Here is a 23,472-nt window from a genome sequence, read left to right as displayed (position 1 = left end):
GGATAATGATGAATTATAGCTATCACTACATGCATATTTGGCTGATGGAAAGCTCTAAGTTTACTTTTTGCATAAAGCCAATTTTCCCTACCGCAAAAGAATATATTTTATTTAACTGCACATTTTTGTTGAAAATATTGAGAAGGTTCCTCCAACTCAATTCCAATTAAAATTAACATCCCACCAAATTAATTTAGTAGATCAATATGATAATCCAAGAACCAGATACTCAAGATGTCCATAACCGGGGACACGACTAATCATGATTAGTTTGTACACTCTTCATATGTAACATCCCAAATTTTCAATTTGGAATGTTATACATAGATCATCCATGCATATCATATTTTATTGCACTATCGTTTGGCTAGATCCTAAAAATTCTACGCAACTCAAGGACGCACGGAGAGTTTTCCCAAATTTTGAAAAAAGACGATCATTTGATTTTAATTATTTTATCTTCAAATATTTCTTTTATAAAAATAAAATAGGGAGGATAAAATGACTTCCTCGAAATAAAGAAATATTGGAGATTTAATATTAAAATCGAATAAGATTTTTATTCGGAGTTTTATCGCTATTTTATTTGAATTAGGAAAAAAATGTGTTTTTCAAAATCTCATTTTAGGCCCAAATAAATGTTCACCTTGTTCGGCCTATTTTTAGAGGACGGGGAAAAAATTATTTTGGGATTTTTGGAGTAAGTTTATTATTTCTTTTCTTTCTTTTTCTGCACGTCGAAATTATTTAAAAAAAGGGAAACCGACCTACGGGCCGTATCCGGCCCGGACTCCTCCCAGCCCCTCCTTATAAGCCGCGCAGCCGAGCCCACCGTAGCCCAACCAGCCCCGCCGCCGCACAAACCCTAACCCTAGCGCCGCCGACGCCGCCCGCTGCCGCCCACGCCGCCGTGCCACGCCGCCCGCCACCGCCGCGCGTCGCCGCCGACCACCGCCGCCGGAGCCGCCTTGCCGCCGCCCGCCAGAGTTTGAGGTAGCCGCCGGTTTTTTTAAAAACCGATCGGTTTTATTACGTAAACCCTAGTTTCGTTTTATTATTATTAATAGATCGGTTCGCCGGTTTTCTCGGTTTAGTTATTTAACGGACGTTCGTCTGTACATTCATTTTAACGAACGGTTTCTCGTCCGTTAGTCGCAGACAATGAACGTTCGTTCGTTAGCCTTTTCGTCAGCTTTTCTTTTTCTCGCACATTTTCGCGATTGTTTTCGATTATGATTTTTGATCCGATTTTCGTTTTAGTTTATCTTTTCGCTCGTTTATCGGAATCAGGCGATTCAAGCGCCTAGATCTTCGTCGCGAAACCCTCTTTCAGTTTAACCAACTTGAACAAGATTTTGGTATTGTAAAATTTGACTTTAGTACAGATTAGTAATCGGATCTTGTTTCTTTCGCAGTTTGAGTTTCGTTGCTCCGTTTGATTTGATTCTTTTTGCAAACCGGAGTTCTTAAGTTGAACTTTCTGGTTAGGTCTTCTTATTCGTGTTTTACCAGTGCTTCTTTGCTTGATTGCTTATGTATGCTATTGCTTGTTTGCGATAGAACACCCGGAGTGCGAAGCGTGCTACTACGAGTCTCTAGGTTTTGCGGATCATCAGCAAGGCAAGTAACACTTTGATCATACCCCTTTATCACCCAGTTTTTATGCATTAGTTCCAATCCTCAAACATTGCATGAGTAGGTTGTGATATAACATGTGGGTTTGGGAAGTAGTTGATGAGGTAGAACCTATTGCCCTATTATTATCAAACCCTTGGGAGTTACTTCTACGTATTGCTTATATTGCTATGCTATGCTCGTAGACGTGGTTTGGGTGAGTGAATCCATGACAGACATGAGATTGTTAATTAACGGTTCAACTTAAGGTGGCAACTTTAATACACATCTGGGTGGATTGCTTGTCAGGCACTTGGAGAATCCAGTGTTGTCCTAGGATATCCCGGAGGACCCTATGATAATCCTAAGGTCCGCCACCCAGGCTCGAAGGGAACTAAGATATTTCATGCTAGAAACTTCTATGTGCAGCCACAAGCTATTATGGGCTCTAGCATAGTTGAGTAAGTTGCATGACCTCTTCCAATGGTAGGCTAGCAGATGTAGGGGATGTAGGTTGGTACTGTCTACCCGGGGTTAGAGTTAATGCTTCTTAAAAACTGTGTCTCGGTCATTCATTTCTCAAACACTATGTAGTGCGAGAAATCCAACGAAGGAGATCAAGTCTTGTGGGGAAAAGTGCGCAAACCTCTGCAGAGTGTATAAACTAATCATGGTTAGCCGTGTCCCCGGTTATGGACATCTTGAGTATCTAGTACTTGGATTATCATATGTATCTCATCACTCTAATTTAATATTTTTGGGTTGATAATTACTTTTAATTGGGATTGAGTTGGAGGAACCTTCTCAATGATGTTTCAACTACCATGATAGTTAAATAAAATATATTCCTTTGTTGTAGGGAAAAATTTGCTCTTCGCAAAACTATAACCATAGAGCCTTTCCACCAGCCAAATATGCATGTAGTGATAGCATTATTCAGTTCTTGCTCTACTGTGTTATATTGCCAGCATATTCCATGTGCTGACCCGTTTTCGGGTTGCAACGTATTATGTTGCAGACTTTTCAAATGACGAGTAAGGGTTCGTTAGGTCGTTGTCGTGCAGCTCAGCTATGCCATTGGAGTTGATGGACTCACTTTATCTTCCAAGCCTGTTATCGTACTAGATGGCCTTAAGCCATATTTATTGTAATAAGTTCTCTTTTGAGACATTCAATGTAATAAGTGTGTGATTGCTACTCTGTTATAGATCCTTCAAGTACTGTGTGTGTCAGCATTACTGATCCAAGGATGACACTGAAGCACAGAGACTTGACCGTTTGAGGTCGGGTCGCTACAAGATGGTATCAGAGCACACGCCGAGTGTAGAACACGACCACTAAGCTAAAACCCTAGATCACTATTCTCTTCTCATTTCTGACTCCTCCCCATTTTCTACTCTTTAGGATGGTGGATGCAAGGAACAAGGTTGCACAACCGGATGAAGAAGCACCTTTTGGACGACACTTGAAGGAAGTCACTAAGTACCTGAACATTGGAATACCAAGCTTCACCGGGACTTACAATGCCACTTTACCAGAAGAGGAGCGATGGATGATTCAAGTTCAAGTTCCAGGAAGGACATTCACGCCAGTCACTAAGCCTATAGAGTTTTCCTTTGATGCACCAACCTGGAGTCTAGGAAAGAGTATGGCGGCTCACATCACCATGGGACGCATTGGAGAAGTTTACCATAAGGAGCTTAAGGATACTATCTACCAGATTTGTGGGCGCCGAGATGAGCAATGGGAGATGATCAGCACCAGGAAGGATAGATCAATCGCAGCTTTCATCCAGGAGTTAAACCAGCACATTCGTTGCCAGGAGAACCAGATGTGCGCAGGCATGATAGATCTGAAGAAGGCGATGACAAGGATCACGAAACTAGAGGAAGAACTCATGGCTACTCGCGATATTATGAGGAGGAAATCATCGTACTAGTGGAGAAGAATGACGATCTGGAAAGTCTTCATGGGAGACCCCATGCCAGGAGGGGAAGACGATGAACCCAAGGAGATTCATTCTGAGGACTACATCATCATCGACGACACTGACTCGGACCCCGACGATAGCGATGATGACTATGAAGACGAAGCTGGAGCAGACATCATGGAGTCTTCGACCGATCAATATTTCTAGTAGCCCACCACATCAGTAGTAGTATTCCACCATGTATATAGAATAGTCCGAGCACTTTTGTAACGATAGTTAGATCGATTGTAAGCCCTTGTTTGATTGATTGAGTGATATGATTGTGTTTGTCTCATGTTCATATGGGTAGTGTTTCTCTCACTATACCTCATTCTATTCTATTCTCTTCCCTCTAAACCCTCAGATGCCTCCAAGACGTGACCTCGGATTTACCTTCCCACCAGAGCTCACTCAGTTGATCCAGCAGCAGAATACATTGATGCAGTTGTTAGTTCAGAACCAAGGCAACAACAACAACAAAAACCCACCGCCACCACCACTAGTTGACAACTTAGCCCGCTTTCTGAGGTTGCAGCCGCTGGTGTTTTCTGGTAGCACCGAGCCGATAGTGGCAGATGATTGGCTCCGCAGGATTGGAAGGGAGTTAAGCACTGCAGGATGTACAGATGCTGAGAAGGTGCGTTTTGCCGCACATCAGTTGGATGGACCAGTGGCCTCATGGTGGGAGAATTACACTGTCACCTACCCTATAGCCACTGTTACATGGGATCAGTTTCAGCAAGCATTCCGCACCGCCCATGTCTCAACGGGATCCATGATCATGAAGAAGCGTGAGTTTCGCAACTTGCGCTAAGGGAACCGTACTATGGGGCAGTACGTAGATGAATTTAGTAAGTTGTGTCGTTATGCCCCTGGCGATGTGGCCACAGATGCCGCGAAGCAGGAGAAGTTTATGGAAGGGCTGAATGATGAGATGAGCATGCAATTGATGGTGGCAACCTTTAACAACTACCAGGAGCTGGTAGACAAGGCTCTTATGATTGAAGGGAAGCAACAGCAAATTGAGAGCCACAAAAGGAAATATGGACAAGGAAGGTATAACTCAGGAGCTCAGCAGAAGCCTCGTCTAACCCCAAACTCAAGAGGACTTGTTCATAACCATGGAGGTCATAACCACAACGGAGGAAGTTCGCATAACCACAATGGTTCCAAGAATGGGACTGGGAATGGAACAAGCAACAATCAGAACCACTCCAATCCAGCCACACCCGCCAAGAGAGACCTAAGTTACATTACTTGCTTCAAGTGCGGGAAGACTGGACACTATGCCACGAAGTGCCCTGAAGCGAAGAATGGAAATGGTAATGGGAGCACTGGGAAGAAGCCCAATCCATTCAACAAAGGACAAGTGAACCATGTTAACATGGAGGAGGTTGAAGGGCAACCAGACGCAGTTATCGGTAAGTTTTTGGTTAAGTCTTTTACCGCCCTTGTTCTTTTAGATACTGGTGCATCACATTCATACATATCAAGGGGATTCGTTGATAAGTTTAAACTACCAACCCAAGCCCTTAGGACCCCTCTATTAGTAAGTTCACCTGGAGTAGAGTATATGGCTAGCCGATGGTGCGACTGGATACCCTTAACCATTGGTAGCCATGTTTTCCTGTCAGACATAATAATTTTGGAGTCACAAGGATTGGATGTGATATTAGGCATGGACTGGATGTCAAAGTATGGAGGAATCATTGACTGTGCTAGTAAGTCGATTTATCTCACCACCCCGGAGGGAAAAAAGGATCAAGTATGTATCTAGGCATGCGCCTAGGAGGAGCCAAGTGAATACCCTCACGGGAGTTGTTCAGGAGGAAGTGCCTGTAGTGAAAGATTACCCATATGTTTTTCCAGAGGAGTTACCAGGCATGCCACCGGATCGAGACATCGAGTTTTGATAGAGCTATTGCCAGGTACAGGGCCGATATCAAAGAGACCCTACCGGATGCCCGCAAATGATCTGGGGGAGATTAAGAAGCAGATCAAGGAGTTATTGGAGAAAGGTTACATCCGACGGAGCTCATCACCATGGGGAGCCCCAGTGCTTTTGGTTGAGAAGAAGGATAAGTCTCTAAGGATGGTTGTTGATTATCGTGCGTTGAATGAGGTGACGATCAAGAACAAATACCCACTGCCGATGATCAATGATTTGTTTGACCAGTTGCAAGGAGCTAAGGTGTTTTCGAATATCGATCTGCGATCAAGATATCACCAGCTGAAGATCCGGGAGAAGGATATACCTAAAACCGCATTTACCACAAGGTATGGGTTATATGAGTATACGGTCATGTCATTTGGACTGACTAACGCCCCTGCCTATTTCATGAGCATGATGAACAAGGTGTTCATGGAATATTTGGATAAGTTTGTTGTGGTGTTCATTGATGATATAATGGTATACTCGAAGAATGAAGAGGAGCACAAGGAGCATTTGCGTTTAGTTCTCGAGAAACTCAGGGAACATCAGTTGTATGCCAAGTTCAGCAAATGTGAGTTTTGGTTGAAGGAAGTTGGATTCCTTGGACATGTTATATCAGGAGAAGGTATAGAAGTAGACCCTACCAAGGTTCAGTCAGTCACTGAATGGTTGGCACCCACTTCAGTTAGCGAGATCCGCAATTTTCTTGGACTCGCAGGATACTATCGGAGATTCATTTGAGAATTTTTCCAAGATTGCGAAACCAATGACGGAGTTATTGAAGAAGGATACCAAATTTAGATGGATGGAAGAGTGTGAGGCGAGTTTTCAGGAGTTAAAGAAACGTCTGACTACAGCCCCAGTGCTAATTCTGCCGGATATACAAAAGGATTTCCAAGTGTATTGCGATGCGTCTCGCTTAGGACTTGGAGGAGTACTGATGCAGGACGGAAGAGTTGTTTCGTATGCCTCGCGACAACTGAAACCGCATGAGTTAAATTATGCCACGCATGATTTGGAGTTGGCTGCTGTAGTGCATGCGTTGAAGACTTGGAGACATTACCTTATTGGAAACCGTTGTGATGTGTACACGGATCATAAGAGTTTGAAGTACATTTTGACATAGAAGGAGCTGAACCTTAGGCAGAGGAGATGGTTGGAGCTTATAAAGGATTATGACATGAAGCTTCACTATCATCCAGGCAAGGCCAATGTCGTAGCATACACTTTGAGCCGGAAGAGTTATGCTAACACCCTCGTAAGCACAGGATTGCCAAAGGAGTTAGCAGAGGATCTCAGGGAACTTCGATTGGAGATTTTCCCTAGAGGTTTCGTTGCAACAATGGAACTTCATTTTATATTGTTAGGAAAGATTCGAGAAGCTCAGAAGGATGACAAAGAGATTGCCGAGATAAAAGAGAGAATAAGCAAAGGAAAGGCCAAAGGTTTTCGTGAGGATAAACACGACACCTTGTGGTTTGAGGACCGTGTTTATGTGCCTAATAACAGAGAGATTAGGAAGTTAATACTTCAGGAGGCTCATGACTCACCATACTCGATACACCCCGGAAATACCAAGATGTATTTGGATTTAAAGGAGCGTTTCTGGTGGACTGGTATGAAGAAGGATATTGCCGAGTATGTAGCCGTATGTGATGTATGTCAGAGAGTGAAGGCAGAACATCAAAAGCCAGCAGGATTGTTACAGCCTATGCCGATACCCGAATGGAAGTGGGATAAGCTTGGCATGGATTTCATCACCGGATTGCCCAGGACCAAATCAGGATATGATTCTATATGGGTAGTAGTTGATCGCTTGACCAAAGTGGCTCACTTTATCCCAGTGAAAACCACCTATACATGTGCGAAGCTGGCCAAGATATACATGACCAGTATCGTATGTTTGCATGGAGTTCCGAGGACAATTGCATAAGATAGAGGAACCCAGTTTACCCCAAAGTTTTGGAATCAGTTGCATGAAACTTTGGGAACCAGACTGGAGTTCAGTACCGCTTTTCACCCGTAAACAGATGGACAGACCAAGAGAGTCAACCAGATTCTGGAGGATATGTTGAGAGCTTGTGCACTAGATTATGGATCTAGTTGGGATGACAACCTACCCTATGCGGAGTTCTCATACAACATCAGTTACCAGGCCAGTTTGAAGATGGCACCGTTCGAAGCCCTGTATGGAAGAAGGTGCAGGACGCCGTTGATGTGGGATGAAATTGGAGACCGCCAGTTGTTTGGACTAGATTTGATTAAGGAATCAAAAGAGAAGGTTAAGCTGATCCGAGATAGACTGAAGGTAGCTCAGTCCAGGCAGAAGAGTTATGCAGATTCAAAACGCAAGGAGGTAGTCTATGAAATCGGAGATAGAGCGTATTTGTGAGTTTCACCTTTGCGAGGTGTTAAACGTTTTGGAGTTAAGGGAAAGTTAGCCCCGAGATTTGTAGGACCATACTGTGTTTTGGAATGCATGGGAGAAGTTGCCTACAAGTTGGAGTTATCAGAAGGATTGTCAGACGTTCATGATGTGTTTCATGTTTCATAGTTGAAGAAGTGTCATGTTGAGATGGCCGATATACCACTAAGAGATATAGTGCCCTTGGAAGCGATTTAGTTGGACAGTGACCTGACCTATGAGGAGAAGCCAGTTAAGATTCTCAAGTTTGCCAGCCGGGCTACTTGCAGCAAGGTTATCAAGTTTTGCAAAGTTCAGTGGAGCCACCATACCAAGGACGAAGCCACCTGGGAACGAGAGGATGATCTTCGCAAAGACCACCCACACCTATTTTCTAGCCAACCTGAATCTCGAGGGCGAGATTCATCTTAAGGGGGGTAGGTTTGTGACATCCCAAATTTTCAATTTGGAATGTTATACATAGATCATCCATGCATATCATATTTCATTACGCAACTCAACGACCCAGAGAGAGAGTTGGGAATTTCGTTATTTTCATATTTGAGTTTTCTCAAATTTTGAAAAAAGAGGTTCATTTGATTTTAATTATTTTATCTTCAAATATTTCTTTTATAAAAATTAAAGAGGGAGGATAAAATGACTTCCTCAAAATAAAGAAATATTGCAGATTTAATATTAAAATCGAATAAGATTTTTATTCGGAGTTTTATCGCTATTTTATTTGAATTAGGAAAAAATGGGTTTTTTCAAAATTGCATTTCAGGCCCAAATAAATGTTCACCTTGTCTGGCCTATTTTTAGAGGACGGGGAAATTTTATTTCGGGATTTTTGGAGTCCGTTTAGTATTTCTTTTCTTTATTTTTCTGCACGTAGGAATTATTAAAAAAAGGGAAACCGACCTACGGGCCGTATCCGGCCTGGACTCCTCCCAACCCCTCCTTATAAGCCATGCCGCCGAGCCCACCGCAGCCCAACCAACCCCACCGCCGCCCAAACCCTAACCCTAGCGCCGCCATCGCTTAGCGCCGACGCCGCCGTGCCGCGCCGCCCGCTGCCGCCCGTCGCCGCCGGAGCCGCCGCGCCGTCGCCCGCCGAAGTTCGAGGTAGCCACCGGTTTTTTTAAACCAATCGGTTTTATTACGTAAACCCTAGTTTTGGTTTTATTATTATTAATAGATCGGTTCGCCGGTTTTCTCGGTTTAGTTATTTAGCGGACTTTTGTCTGTACGTTCGTTTTAACAAACGGTTTTTCGTCCGTTAGTCGCAGACAACGAACGTTCGTTCATTAGCCTGTTCGTCAGTTTTTCTTTTTCTCGGATTTTTACACGATAGTTTTTGATCGCGATTTCTGATCCGATTTTCGTTTTAGTTTATCTTTTCGCTCGTTTATCGGAATCACGCGATTCAAGCGCCTAAATCTTCGTCTCGAAGCCCTCTTTCCATTTAACCAACTTGAACAAGATTTTGGTATTGTAAAAATTGACTTTAGTATAGATTAGTAATCGGATCTTGTTTCTTTCGCAGTTTGAGTTTCGTTGCTCCGTTTGATTTGATTCTTTTTGCAAACCGGAGTTCTTAAGTTGAACTTTCTGGTTAGATCTTCTTATTCCTGTTTTACCTGTGCTTATTTGCTTGATTGCTTATGTATGCTATTGCTTGTTTGCGATAGAACACCCGGAGTGTGAAGCGTGCTACTACGAGTCTCTAGGTTTTGCGGATCATCAACAAAGCAAGTAACACTTTGATCATACCCCTTTATCACCCAATTTTTATGCATTAGTTCCAATCCTCAAACATTGCATGAGTAGGTTGTGATATAACATGTGGGTTTGGGAAGTAGTTGATGAGGTAGAACCTATTGCCCTATTATTATCAAACCCTTGGGAGTTACTTCTACGTATTGCTTATATTGCTATGCTATGCTCGTAGACGTGGTTTGGGTGAGTGAATCCATGACAGACATGAGATTGTTAATTAACGGTTCAACTTAAGGTGGCAACTTTAATACACATCTGGGTGGATTGCTTGTCGGGCACTTGGAGAATCCAGTGTTGTCCTAGGATATCCCGGAGGACCCTATGATAATCCTAAGGTCCGCCACCCAGGCTCGAAGGGAACTAAGATATTTCATGCTAGAAACTTCTATGTGCAGCCACAAGCTATTATGGGCTCTAGCATAGTTGAGTAAGTTGCATGACCTCTTCCAGTGGTAGGCTAGCAGATGTAGGAGATGTAGGTTGGTACTGTCTACCCAGGGTTAGAGTTAATGCTTCTTTAAACCGTGTCTCGGTCATCCGTTTCTCAAACACCATGCAGTGCGAGAAATCCAACGAAGGAGATCGAGTCTTCTGGGGAAAAGTGCGCAAACCTCTGCAGAGTGTATAAACTAATCATGGTTAGTCGTGTCCCCGGTTATGGACATCTTGAGTATCTAGTACTTCGATTATCATATGTATCTCATCACTCTAATTTAATATTTTTGGGTTGATAATTACTTTTAATTGGGATTGAGTTGGAGGAACCTTCCCAATGATGTTTCAACTACCATGATAGTTAAATAAAATATATTCCTTTGTTGTAGGGAAAAATTTGCTCTTAGCAAAACTATAACCATAGAGCCTTTCCACCAGCCAAATATGCATGTAGTGATAGCATTATTCAGTTCTTGCTCTATTGTGTTATATTGCCAGCATATTCCATGTGCTGAACCGTTTTCAGGCTGCAACGTATTATGTTGCAGACTTTTCAGACGAGGAGTAAGGGTTCGTTAGGTCGTTGCCGTGCAGCTCAGCTATGCCATTGGAGTTGATGGACTCACTTTATCTTCCAAGCCTGTTATCGTACTAGATGGCCTTAAGCCATATTTATTGTAATAAGTTCTCTTTTGAGACATTCGATGTAATAAGTGTGTGATTGCTACTCTGTTATAGATCCTTCGAGTACTGTGTGTGTCAGCATTACTGATCCAAGGATGACACTGAGGCACAGAGACTTGATCGTTTGAGGTCGGGTCGCTACAAGATGGTATCAGAGCACACACTGAGTGTAGAACACGACCACTAAGCTAAAACCCTAGATCACTATTCTCTTCTCATTTCTGACTCCTCTCCATTTTCTACTCTTTAGGATGGTGGACGCAAGGAACAAGGTTGCACAACCGGATGAAGAAGCACCTTTTGGACGACACTTGAAGGAAGTCACTAAGTACCTGAACATTGGAATACCAAGATTCACCAGGACTTACAATGCCACTTTACCAGAAGAGGAGCGATGGATGATTCAAGTTCAAGTTCCAGGAAGGACATTCGCGCCAGTCACTAAGCCTATAGAGTTTTCCTTTGATGCACCAACCTGGAGTCTAGGAAAGAGTATGGTGTCGGCGTTCTGGGAACGGGGGTCCCCAGACTTGCCTGCCTGCGGCCTGCGGCGTGGCTCAAAGGGGGTCCCAGCATGGCCCATCTTCACCAACACAGACCCAAGACCCTCGCGAGGGGCCAAGCCTCGCGGGGCAGACGACGCGGAGCTTCCTCAGGCACGGCCTCATCAGGCTGGCTCGCGAGGAGGCGGAGAGATCAAGGCGGGGTACCTCACGAGGTGCCCGTGACGCAAGCCATGACGACCGAAGCCGCCAGGCGGGTGCCAGCCCGCGCAGCGTCCTCCTTTCCTCTTTGGTGCAAAGGGAGCAAGTGCAGCTGCGGAGTACCGAGGCATCAGGCAAAGGTTGCCATTTCAGTGCAACAAGACCAAGACCAGGAGGACTACGAGACAGAGGTCATTGTGGAGCCCAAGACGGCGTCACCACCAGAGCTTTGTGCAGGAAAAGACTACTTTTGTCAGGATAGCTAGTACTAGCTGTTCTCCTTCAAATTAGCCCGCCATCGTTGGCTCCCTTCCCTCTCGATATTTGGGAAGAGGACCAGGGCCTGTATAAATAGGACCAGCCACCCATAGAGTAGGGGGACGACGGGAAGAGATCTGGTAGAACTCTAGCAAAGAGAAAGCAAACGGAAGGGAGAGAGAGAGAGAAGGGTGACTGAACTCCTCCCAGTAGTTCATCGCCCCAGCCAAGAGCAGACCCTCGCGAGGCTGTTCTTCCTTGTATTGTTCGTCATCATCAGCCCAAGAGGCAATCCACCACACCACACACTGGAGTAGGGTATTACACCACAACGGTGGCCCAAACCAGTATAAACCCTGTGTCATTCGTGTTGTTCTTTCCGTTGCCTAGATCTTAGCGAGGCGGAGGGGTGCAGGTAGGTAGGAAGCGAAATCTCCGTGCGCACCCCAGTGTTCGAACCTCAAGGGTCTGCCGGAACCCGAAATCCGACATTTGGCGCGCCAGGTAGGGGTGCGCCAGAATCCACCTTCTACCGCTTCGTGCCCCGTCGCGTCGTCATCACCATGTCCGGCGACCAGGCGGGCAACCCAGATCCATGGGCGGCATGGACCGCCCGCGCAGAGGTGCTCGCCTCGAGCGACCCCGTGCCCCAGGCAGCTCGCGGTCCGCAGGGCGCTGCGGGCCGCGGGCGACGCGGATAGGCTTCAACAGCTCTCACACCGCGGCAGGCGCGATCGGCAGCAAGGGCCTCCAATCACGCCGCGGCCACGGCACCGTACACCCGCCGGGAGCAGGTGAACACAAGGGCCGCGCTCACGGTGGCCCGAGAGCTGCTGCAGTGCAGGCTGCTAGAGGGCGGCCGCGACGTTCTGCTGGAGCGGGTGGCAGAGCTCCTGGGCTTCGCCGCCTCGGGGGCTCACCCCTTCTGCACCTAGCTCCCATCTCAAGCCCAGGGCGGCCCACGCGTGGGCTCCGCGCGCCCGTGGGCTCCAAGGCTACTCCAACGCCAGCGAAGCTGTCAGCACTGGACCGGCGGCGGCGCTGCCCCCTCTCCCGGTCCGTGAAGAAGAAGGACTCGACGCGACCCGCGGCCCAGTGGACAGCCGCGTGGCCACCCCACGGTGGGCGCGTCAGGCAGGACCGCGTGGCACGCGGAGCACTACGGCGTGGCCTTCGGGATGACGGCACCAGAGGAATACGTGCCCCTCATGATGGACCAAGGACACCCTCACGAGAGCGGACAAGGCTCGCTCCTTAGCCCAAGCCGGGGGGACGAGGCACTAGAAGCTGAGCCTTTCCAGGAGCCCCGGGACGGTCCCACTGGTCACGCTGGAGGCAACGATTATCGGGTACCGCTAATTCTTCAGGAGCAGGTATACGCTAACCGTGGATCGCAGGAGGTGTAGGTCGCCACAGCGAGCAGCTGCCCCGCTCCCACAGTCTCCTACCCCTCGGGAGGAGGGCGCAGGGGGCTGCAGGAGAGGGGGCGAGATCCGACATCACCACCATGGCGTTCGGAGCAAGGTGTTCTCAGGAGGTAGGCCCTCTGCTGGGGAGGTGCCTCAGGGCCTGCCCTTGGCGGAGGACCCGTGGTCGTCGGGGGAACCGCTGGCGACCGCTCTACCCCATCGGGTGGCGTCCTGGTTTTCAGTCGTTGCTGATGGCACTAGAGTGTGGCGCAAGGCGGGGCCCTCATCTGGCGATATGAAGCAAGGCCAGTACCTGTGAAGAAGGCCCAGTGCCTGTGAAGCTCGCCGCCCCGTGACACTCTCACGTACTAATGAGTGGGGCTGTACACGCCTCGGAGTCTCAGGGGTGCCGGCCTCAGGCCCTGGGGCTCCCTCCCACGCCCAGTGGCAGCACTTAGCTCTGCGCTGGTGAGAAGACGTCCAAGACTAGATTAGGTGCCGGACGCGGCCTTTTGTCTGCTTTTGTTGCTTTTCCCTTTGGTTGTCGTTTTCCCCCGCTGGATTCAAGTTGGATTCGAATTTGAGATTTGCGTGTGTTCGGGGAAGGGGTGCTTAGTCTCGTTCGAGCAGTTTCTCACGTTTTGGTTACCACTTCGCCTCAGCTGCCTCCCCTCGCGAGCCCCTCGCGAGCCGGGTAAGGCCTAGCTTGCGCGCAGCCCAGACTGCCGCCGCCGCGTCCTCTTGGGAGGGTGTTTTGCTACAGGTCCTACGGATCCAATCAGGGAACACTCGGGACACCACAACCTCCCACAGGCTGCCTCAGGGCCAGCACGGGACCAAGGTAAATTGGCCGACCAGCGCGTCGCTTAAGCCATCCACTTGGCGCGGGCGCATGGGCAATGTAGCGACTACTTATACGATGAACACAAGTTTTACATAAGGGGCTCCCCCTCCCAAATGCTCTCACCGCCATCAGGCCAAAACCTGAGTTCTATTCATGCAGGGCAAGGAAGTAGGAACGATGCACAATCAGTCGGATAAATCCCCCAATGCGTCCCCAAGAGCACCACCCGAGCCGCTGCTGGCGCCACTGAACTCTTCATCGTGGTCCGCGTCGCCGCTAGCGGCGTCAGGGCCGTGCGCCGCACCGCCCTCGTCGGCAGCCACGACCACGCCGTCGTTGTCTGAAGCAAAGGCCCTGACAAGAGCATCCACATTGTCTTCCACCCAGCGCGCTAGGTCGCCTCGGACGGCCTGGGGGACTGGGGCGATGGCGGCGTCGAAATCGAAGTGGGGATCCACGTCCTGGAGATGGCTGAAGACGCTAGAAAAGGCACGCCCGAGCAGGGCGCGGCTCCTCTCCTCCACCAACCTATCAGCCCTGACCGACCGCGCCTCCAGCTGCGTCACCACGTCAGTGAAGAACTGAAGATTGCTGGCGTAGTTGACTGCATGCGGCTCGCCAACAGCCGCCTCACAGATGTTGCCCAAGGCTGTGTTGGCTCTCTCCCGGAGCGTGGTGAGCATGGGGCCATGCTCATGCTCCAGGATCCGCCGCTGACGTATCTCATCCGCATTCTGGCGCGCGACGGCCTCAGCCTCCTCCACCCACTGGCGAAGTAGGAGCACCTCGGCCTGGGAGGTGGTTAACTCACCTTGCGCCACCTCAAGGGCGGCCCGGAAAGCATCGGCCTGCCGTGTCACCCCCTCCAGCTTGGCTCTCAAGGCGGCAGTCCTGCCTTCAGCCTCGGCCCGGATCAACCCCAGCTTCTCCTCGAACTCGTGCTCGAGGTTCAAATGCGCCATCGCCACTCGATGTCCGACCTCCTCCAGGACGCGGGCTTCCTTTGCAGCGACATCATCCTCCGCCTGCGTCACCAAGCGCTCCCTCGTCTCCAGACGCTCGTACTCGCGGGCACGTTCGGCGGCTTCCAGCGTCAGTGCCTCCTCACGCTTCTGGAGCTCTGCTGAGTCGCCAGAGGCCGCCTTCATCGACGCGAGGGCTGCCTCGTGCAGCTCCACCTGCTCCTCCAGTGAGTGGCACCAGGCCAGGAGCTCCCGACCCCACTCCTCCGCCGCCGTTCGCCGCTGGTCAGCTTCCCGGGCCTCCTCAGCGGCCTAAGATCGAGCCTCCTGAGAGGTCATCAGCGACACCTTGGCCTCTGCGTCGTCAAGATCGCGCTGGCGGCGCGCAAGGGCAATGGCGCCCTCCAGCTCGTGCCTCTCTGCAGCCAGGCGCAGGCCCTCGGCCTCAAGGTGCGCGTCTTCATCAGCAAGCTCCTCACCAAGCAGGCTTACAGCATCAGCCGCCCTTCGAAGGAATCCTTGGCAGAGAGCGCGACGCTCCCCAGCACGCTCGAGCACGTCTTCCACGCCATCATCTGCCCCAAGCAAACGCCGGGGGTCACGAACCAGCACCCCCCCTACGGGCTGGGGGCTGGGGGCTGGCACCCTCGCGACGGTCGGTCATGCCGCGCCAGAAGCCCGGCCTAGGGCCAGCCCATCCCCAGGAGAAGAATGCAAGGAGCTCCTCAGCCAATCGCAGTCCACGATCAGGCGGGAAGCCCATGGCAGGCTGGCTATGCCATGAGAAGGCCTGCGGAAGAGGATCGCGAGGTGCGCAGGGCCACGATGTGCCTCGGGACGGTCCACCTCTTCGATCGCCTTCACCACAAGGGCTCTGCTGCTCGAGGTGCTTGAGGGTGATGGAGGGGGTGAAGCCAAGGGGGACGGCACCTCAGCCGTCTCCGCAAACTCGGCTGGAAGGGGCCTGCGGAGCAAGGGTCAGTAAAAGCAACAGAAGGATCGGGAGCTGGGAAAGGAGAAGGCTTACTCATCAGTGGCGAAGTACTTCCTGCGCTTTAGCAGGCGACAAGGGTAATTGTCGCCCAGGGCATCCCTTCTCTTTCGGAGGGCCTCAAAGTCCGCGTGGAAGCGGCCCAAGAGTTGGGCGCAGGGATCAACTTGCGACGAAGACGGAGCATCAAGGCGATCTGCGTCAGGGGCGCCTGCCTGATGCGCGCTGCCAATCGCCTCGCCAAGGGAAGCAGCCGGAGCCTCAGGGGCCTCAGTCGCAAGCGCTGAGGGCACTGCTCGTCACCCTCAGCCTCGGCGGCACCGGCCCCGAGAGCCGCTCCCTCATGAGCATCGCCCGGTGCCGTCACCCTGCCGGGAGCCCCCTCGGCCTCTGGCGCCTCATGCCTCCCTACTCCGCCGCTCGAGGAAGAGCCGCCTTGGCCGACTGGAAGGGCGGACACCACCACTGGATTCTCACAAGGCCCTTGGAGGCCGGCGCGGCGCGGCCCCCACTCATCAAAGACAGACATCTGCTTCACAAAATCGTCCCTGCTCCGGCAGAGGTACAACAAGGCCCCTCCCTGCTGGATGCTGCCAAGGTTGGGGTCCCCAGTCAGGGTCAAGAGCGCTGTCCTCAGCACTTCAGGAGCCAAGTCCTCTTCCTGGAGCCTCATACGGTCGTCGCGCCCCCTGAAGGCCCACATCCGGTAGGACTGGCGTTGGAGAGGAGCAACGCGGCGTAGCAGGAACTCCTTCACCACCTTGGGCGCTATCACGCCGAGCGACCCCAAGAACGCGAAGCGGTGCCAGACGAATACGAGCCGGGAGCTCTCAAGCGCCTCCTGGCCCCAGCCCGAATTGGGGACAGCAGGCGAAGTTGGCTTCGATAGCAGGGGGCTGGGCACCCCTGCGTCCACATACAGCCATCGCTCGCGGAACCCAGCCGCGGGCGGGGGGAGCTTGAAGTCTATCCCCGAGGCTGCAGTCTCAGACGCGGCAACGAAGCTCACGCACGCCCAACGTTGCGTAGGGTCGACAAGGCGCAACGAGAAGAAGTGGCGCAGCAAGGCAACCGAAGGAAGGATGCCCATCATAGCCCCACAAACAAAGGTGAAGACCGAAAGGAGGGTGATGGATTCAGGACCCAGATGCATCATGTGGATCTGATAGTGGGAAAGCACGGCATTGAAGAAATCAGAAAAGGGAGGAACCAAACCCGCCCACAGGGCGTCGGCAAAATACGGGACCTCGGTGACTGTCTGTCGATGGAGGAGTGGGAAGCAGGCCAGGCCGTCGTCCTCCCGCACTCGTTGAAGATAGTGGCCAGAGCTGAGCTGACCTTGCCTAAGCCCTCGGCGGGGGCCGCCAACAGCGGCGGACCAGGCGGAGACACGGGTTTCTTCCCTCTTCCCTTCTTCGTTGGAGCCATGGCGATGGAAAAGAGGGGGGGGAAGTTCGAGATTGGGTCGAGAATAGAGGCCGGAGTACGAGCGGAGGAAGGACAGAGGGCGCTCGAGCGACAGAAAGGGGAGCGGTTGTGTACAACTACGAGTCCGCCTAGCATGGCGCAAAATCAGGAAGGCGTGGGGGAGCAGTGCCGCTCACGTCCAATCAACCGCCACGCGGCGCCCAAGGCCGCAGGCTGTTAGGGCCCGCGGCGCTTCACCCTCGCCCTTCCGCCTCCCTGCACGGCCAAGTCCGGGTGCGCCTTGGGCCCGAGGGCTACTGTCGGCGTTCTGGGAATGGGGGTCCCCAGACTTGCCTGCCTGCGACCTGCGGCGTGGCTCAAAGGGGGGCCCAGCATGGCCCATCTTCACCAACATAGACCCAAGACCCTCGCGAGGGGCCAAGCCTCGTGGGGCAGACGACGTGAAGCTTCCTCAGGCACGGCCTCATCAGGCTGGCTCACAAGGAGGCGGAGAGATCAAGGCGGGGTACCTCACGAGGTGCCCGTGACGCAAGCCATGACGACCGAAGGCGCCAGGCGGGTGCCAGCCCGCGCAGCGTCCTCCTTTCCTCTTTGGTGCAAAGGGAGCAAGCGCAGCCGCGGAGTACCGAGGCATCAGGCAAAGGTTGCCATTTCGGTGCAACAAGACCAAGACCAGGAGGACTACGAGACGGAGGTCATTGTGGAGCCCAAGACGGCGTCACCACCAGAGCTTTGTGCAGGCGAAGACTACTTTTGTCAGGATAGCTAGTACTAGCTGTTCCCCTTCAAATTAGCCCGCCATCGTTGGCTCCCTTCCCTCTGGATATTTGGGAAGAGGACCAAGGCCTCTATAAATAGGACCAGCCACCCACAGAGTAGGGGGACGACGGGAAGAGATCTGGTAGAACTCTAGCAAAGAGAAAGCAAGCGGAAGTGAGAGAGAGAGAGAAGGGTGACTGAACTCCTCCCAGCAGTTCATCGCCCCAGCGAAGAGCAGACCCTCGCGAGGCTGTTCTTCCTTGTATTGTTCGTCATCATCAGCCCAAGAGGCAATCCACCACACCACACACTGGAGTAGGGTATTACACCACAACGGTGGCCCGAACCAGTATAAACCCTATGTCATTCATGTTGTTCTTTCCGTTGCCTAGATCTTAGCGAGGCGGAGGGGTGCAGGTAGGTAGGAAGCGAAATCTCCGCGTGCACCCCAGTGTTCGAACCTCAAGGGTCTGCCGGAACCCAAAATCCGACATATGGCGGCTCACATCACCATGGGACGCATTGGAGAAGTTTACCATAAGGAGCTTAAGGATACTATCTACCAGATTTGTGGGCGCCAGATGAGCAATGGGAGATGATCAGCACCAGGAAGGATAGATTAATCGCAGCTTTCATCCAGGAGTTAAACCAGCACATTCGTCGCCAGGAGAACCAGATGTGCGCAGGCATGATAGATCTGAAGAAGGCGATGACAAGGATCACGGAACTGGAGGATGAACTCATGGCTACTCGCGAGATTATGAGGAGGAAACCATCGTACTAGTGGAGAAGAATGATGATCTGGTGTGAACTTGCGGTGTTCGAGGGTTGAAACTAATGCATAAAAAACTAGGTATGAAAGGGATATGATTAAAGTGTGAACTTGCCTTGTACGGTTGACGAAGATGATTCGCACTCATAACTCCTGATAGCTCTACTCTTCACACTTCGTTCAATCTATCGTGAGCAAGCAATAGTAAGCACACATAAGCAATCACTCAAAAGATCGGGAAGAACGAAGAAGACAATTTGGAAAACATCAAAACCAAGCAAATAACTCTTGCAACATAAAACAATTTTTAACAGTACCAAATTAAGTGAATTTGGCCTCATTAGAAAGTTTAGGTCAAGAGCTTCGATTTGGAAAAAGAATCAATTAAATCTGAGTTACGAAACTCAAGTTATGATCAAAAGAAGTTTGAATATGAATCTGAACAAATTTTGAAATTTGAAAATTTCAAAAGGTTGACGTGACAGGTTCACTAGATAGGTGAAAACAAGACAAAACTGTAGGCGCTGGTTTCATCTAATTTGGATGCATGAGTAAAAAATTATGTCTATTTGAAAAATCAGGGCCAAGCTGTTTTAGGAAGAAAAATAGCTACGACTAAAAAAAATCTAGATCTAATGTATAAATACATAGACTAATTGATAATCTAATCGTAATAGTCTAGAAATAATAAACTACGAAGTATAAAAAGAAAAAAAAACGAAGAAAGATATCTTTATAAGGCAGAGAAAAGACGACTTCGGAGAGAGGAGACAATTTCCAGAAGTCTCGCCGAAGAGGAGAAAAATATTTTTTTAATGAATCTAGTCAAACCAAAATATTGATTTAACCCAAATCGGATGATTTTTGGAGGCTCTATGGGTCTATATTTATAGGTGGAAAAGAGGTTTAGGGGTCAAAGGCTAGGAATGTGGGACTAAACATATACGTACGTAGATGAAATTTGAAAAAAAATCATGGGCTAAAAGTTAAAAATTAGGGCGGGCCGCGTGCTATAATTTTTTTAAAACAAAATTTGGTCAAATAATAAAAAAGGCTGGCTGGGCCTGGCCCATGTAGGAGAGAAAATAAATAAATGATGGGCGCCCGATGCCACTATGCTGCGCACGGAGGCGACAATTAGTTCCAGGCGCACGTGCAGTTTTTTTAGAAACAGAAAAGGAAAAAAGGAATAACGGAAAAAAGTAAAATTATATATATGCATATTATATATCGACGTTTTCATAATAAGATTTTCTATAACTTGAGCATTTTTCTAGTGTCAAATAAAATCCACAAAAATTCAAATAATTCAAACAGTGCTACTTCTACAATAAAACCCAATAAAAATCATTTTAGAAATACCAAAATGATTTCAAAATTATTTCTCTCTAATTTTTAGATAGGGAATCTTTTTACCCTATTTTCCATTTATATTATTTTTGAAGAAAAATAATTTGAATAAAACCCAAATAACTCCAAATTGAAAATAATTTCAAAGGGACTTTAAATTTGATTCTTTAAAACTTCCAACTCATATTTCATATGTTTTGAAGAAGTCATTTTATCTTCTCTCATGAAAATCATTGAGTTGATTAAAGTTTCTAAATTTGAAATATTTCCAAATGAAATTCAAATCTTTTCAACAACCCTTTTCATTTATTTAAATGGAAGAAGTCATGTCATCTTCTCTCTAGGGTTTTGTGGTGAAATAAATTTGAATTCTTGGAGATCAGAAAGCAAGGTGAAAGTTTTGGGAAAGTCATTTTATTCCCGCTCATTTAACCTTCAAAAAGTTTCGAACTTCACTCAATTTCACACAAGCAACCACACCACAATCGAACAAATCTATTTATTTAATATAACATTCCAAAATTTAGAATTTTGGGATGTTACAGGTTCCCAAGTATCAAATGATTCACAATCAAGTGATTCCAAAAGTCCATCTGCATGGAGTTTCTTCATGCGCTTTACACCAATATGACTAAAAGGGCAGTGCCACAAGTATGTTGCACTATCATTATCAACTTTGCATTTTTTGGCATCAATATTTTGAATATGTGTATTACTACGATCAAGATTCAATAAACCATTTACATTGGGTGTATGCCCATAGAAGGTTTTATTCATGTAAACATAACAACAATTATTCTCTGACTTAAATGAATGACCGTATCACAATAAACATGATCCAATCATATTCATGCTCAACGCGAACACCAAATAACATTTAATTAGGTCCAACACTAATCCTGAAGGTAGAGGGAGTGTGCGATGGTGATCTTATCAACCTTGGAATCACTTCCAATAGACATCGTCACCTCGCCCTTAACTAGTCTTTGTTCATTCTGCAACTCCTGTTTCGAGTTAATAATCAAAGCAACTGAACCGGTATCAAATACCCTGGGGTTACTATGAACACTAGTAAATTACACATCAGTAACATGTATATCAAATATACCTTTGTTTACTTTTCCATCCTTCTTATCCGCCAAATACTTGGGGCAGTTCCGCTTCAAGTGACCAGTCCCTTTGCAGTAGAAGCACTCAGTTTCAGGTTAGGTCTAGGTTTTGGCTTCTTCACGGGAGTGGAAACTTGCTTGCCCTTGAAGTTCCTTTTCTTTTCCTTTGCCCTTTTTCTTAAAACTGGTGGTCTTGTGTGACGCCCTCGATTCAATCGTACACTAATCATACACGCAAATGTGTACGATCAAGATCAAGGACTCACGGGAAGATATCACAACACAACTCTAGATACAAATTAAAATAATACAAGCTTTATATTACAAGCCAGGGGCCTCAAGGGCTCGAATACATAAGCTCGAATACACAAGAGTCAGCGGAAGCAACAATATCTGAGTACAGACCTGGGTTAAACAAGTTTGCCTTAAGAAGGCTAGCACAAAAACAACATCGATCGAAAAGGCAAGGCCTCCTGCCTGGGAGCCTCCTAACTACTCCCAAGTCGTCAGCGGTCGTCACGTAGTAGTAGGCACCCTCGGGGTAGCAGTGATCATCAGTGGTGTCGTTTGGCTTCTGGGATTCGTCAACTTGTCGCAACAATCGGGTATGGGGGAAAAAGAAGTAGCAAAGCAACCGTGAGTACTCATCCAAAGTACTCGCAAGACTTACATTAGATCTAAACTAAGTATGCATTTGTATCAAAGGATAAGGGCTGTATATGTGGACTAAACTGCAGAATGCCAGAAGAGAAGGGGAAAGCCTAGCCTATCAAATACTAGCATCTTCAAGCATCTTGTAGCATATAGAAGAGTACAGATCAACATAATGTAAAGTAGTAGTAGTGTTATCAACCTCGGCCAGAGATCCTTTCTCGACTCCCTGCGAGAAAGCAATCCCAGAGGCATACTATCCATTTCTCATATCCATTACTCATCTCAAGTATCCAGTTCTACTTGTATCGATCGGGATACAACTCCAAGTGTCCGTTACTGTAGGACAGGCTATCAATAGATGTTTTCTTCCCTGCAGGGGTGCACCAACTTACCCACCACGCTCGATTAACTCTGGCCAGACACACTTTCCTTGGTCATGCCCGGCCTCGGCCAAGCAATACGCCGCAACCCGACCTAGGCTTAATAGAGAGGTCAACACGCCGGACTAGACCTATGCCCCCGGGGGTCATGGGCCATCTCCCCGGGAACTCCTGCACGTTGTGTGGGTGGCCGGTGAGCAGACCTAGCTACCTCCTTCAAAAAGGCAGGTGCTTACGCAGTCCAACCCGGCGCGCGCCGCTCAGTCGCTGATGTCTATTAAGCTTCGGCTGATGTATACGACGCAGAACGTCCATACTATGCCCACGTGATGGTTAGTGCTATCAGGCCAGAGGCCTCTCAGATCAAATATCCAAATCGTAGTGGATTAGGAACGCGCGGTAACAAGCAGAAACTCACGAAAGATGTGACCCCGTCGCCCCGTCTCGAGTACTTGCGGCAGGGCTAAGAATGCCCGGCCACGCCTCGTAAGTATCTCGCGGGCATCTTCTAGGTCAACCCGACTCCACATCACTTACTATTAAGCTCGCGCGGGTACCCCTCAGGGCTGACCCATCTTTAGTAACATGGTTCAATGTAAAGTCATAGTAACCATAGTAACTGTGTGTCTAACACCAAGGGGAAATCCCGAGGAATCACCCCCGGTGAATTCCACCCGATGTTATCATCAAGGTGAACGTAAGAGGATCCACCCTCGAGGTTCACACTTGAGGGGTTGCATGACAGAGCCGTAACGGAAGTGGTTAAGGAGGAAATCACCCTCGATGACCTCGACCGTATAGCTACACTATAGAGGTCTCATTAGGAGTGATGTAAGAGGTTCCACCCTCGACACTCGATGGCAACTCTGCAGAGTCGAGCAACAAAAGGGGAAAGTGATGTGCGGTGCCGGGGCCTGGTCTTCAATCCCATTGATCGGGTCTTCGATGATGAAGCAGGGGCAACAAGGACAAGGTGTGGGTCACTGATGGAGCACTAACCAACCTATACTAAGCAGTTTAGAATAAGCAGGTAA

The sequence above is a fragment of the Triticum urartu genome, chromosome 1 (genome assembly GCF_003073215.2).
Source record: "Triticum urartu cultivar G1812 chromosome 1, Tu2.1, whole genome shotgun sequence".
NCBI lineage: Eukaryota > Viridiplantae > Streptophyta > Magnoliopsida > Poales > Poaceae > Triticum > Triticum urartu.
This window is presented reverse-complemented; position numbering follows the sequence as displayed.